Source organism: Ursus maritimus, unplaced genomic scaffold (assembly GCF_017311325.1).
Source record: "Ursus maritimus isolate PB19 unplaced genomic scaffold, ASM1731132v1 scaffold_72, whole genome shotgun sequence".
Lineage (NCBI taxonomy): Eukaryota > Metazoa > Chordata > Mammalia > Carnivora > Ursidae > Ursus > Ursus maritimus.
This window is the reverse complement of record NW_024426908.1, coordinates 73323-75146: the sequence shown is the minus strand read 5'-3', so window position 1 is coordinate 75146 and position 1824 is coordinate 73323. Positions and strand designations below refer to the sequence as shown.

Sequence of the window (1824 nt, the reverse complement as noted above, 5' to 3'; positions counted from 1 at the left end):
CCCCACCCCATGCACGCTCATGGAGCTCCCGGTCTCAGTCTGGATCCAGTGAGCACACCGTAGGTCCGTGAGAAGTCTGGTGACGCAGGCTTCTGGCTCACGTTCTCAGTCTGCTGTCTCATGGGAGCCGTCGTTGGGTCCACCCGCTCCCCAGTGTCTGTGGCTCCCACTTCCCGGCACCCAAACGCGTCGGTTCCCTCCCCCCTTCCGTTTATCTTCCGATATCCGTGCGCGGTTTCACGGCTCCGTGCTTTGTACTTCAATACTCAGCGCTGGAGATGTTCATTTGTTGAGATCCAGATGTATCTTCCTGCGTCTCAGGCTGATTCCGTGGATGTTCAGGCTGGTCTGGTACCTATCCAGCTCGACTCAGGGGACCAGCTGAAAAAGGGGTCCCCTACTCCTCCACCATCTTAACTCCTCCTATCAAATGTGTCTTATACACATTTTCTCTCTGTCTGAGGTTTGTCTTCTCCTTCCACTGACTGTGGAGAAGCAGAAGTTTCTAATATTAATGAAGTTGAGCTGTTCCATGATTTCTTTCCTGCATTGTGCCCTTAGTGTTGTACCTAAAAAATCATCATGCCCGAGGTCATCTAGGTTTTCTCCTATATTATCTTCTAGGAGTTTACACTTTGCATTTGATATTTATTTTTATCCATCATCTATCTATATATCTGTGTATCTACTACCTATCTATCTATCATCTATCTATCTATTATCTATCTATCATCTATCTATCTGTCTATCATCTATCTATTTATGTATCTATCTATCTATCTGTCATCTATCTATCATCTATCTATCTATCATCTATCTATCTATTATCTATCTATCATCTATCTATCTGTCTATCATCTATCTATTTATGTATCTATCTATCTATCTGTCATCTATCTATCATCTATCTATCTATCATCTATCTATCTATCTATCTATCTATCTATCTATCTATCTATCTATGTATGTATCTATTATCTGTCATCTATGAATTATCTATCATCTATCTGTCTATCATCTATCATCTATTATCTATCATCTATCATCTATCTATCTATCTATCTATCCATCATGTCATCTATCATCATAATCTATCATCTATCTGTCGTCTCTGAATTATCTGTCTATCATCTATCCATCATCTGTCATCTATCTAACCATCATCTATCATCATTTATAATCTATCTAATCCATCTCTTTATCAGAGAGATAGGGAGAGGGAGAAGGAGACTCCCCATTGAGCAGAGACCCCAATGCAAAACTTAATCCCAGGACCCTGAGATCATTACCTGAACTGAAGCAGACGGTTAACAACTGAGCCATGCAGATGTCCCTACACTTGAAACTTAGATCTGGGATTCATTTTGAGTTAATTTTTGTGAAAGATGTAAAGTTTCGGACTAGATTTTTTTTTTTTTTTTGCGTGTGGATGTCCAGTAGTTCCCACACTATTTGTTGAAAAAATTGTCTGTTGTCTTTGCCAGTGATCAGTTAACTGTATCTGTAAAGATGTGTTCCTGGACTCTCTATTTTGCTTCATTGAGCTGTCTGTTTCTTTCACCAATACCGCACTATCTTCATTACTGTAGTTTGATAATAAGTCTGGGAGTCTGGTAGCGTCAGTCCCCTGGCTTTTTCCTGTCCTTTAACGTTGCGTTGGTTATTAGGGGTCTTTTGCTTCTACGTATAAACTTCAGATCAGTTTGTTGAGTTTCTGGGATTTTGATTGGGATAACACTGAATATGTATAAATCATGCTGTAAAGAACTGACATCTTGACAGTTCATGAGCATGAAATACTTCTATTTGCTTAGTGGTTTGGTT

The 1824-nt window shown here is 39.9% G+C and overlaps 1 protein-coding gene across 1 annotated transcript in view; it reads left to right on the top strand.

Annotated features, from left to right (window-relative positions):
- LOC103656297 (protein WWC3-like) overlaps positions 1–1824 on the top strand; it is a gene marked incomplete at its 3' end in the record, with an annotated part of 93189 nt that overhangs the window by 24993 nt on the left and 66372 nt on the right.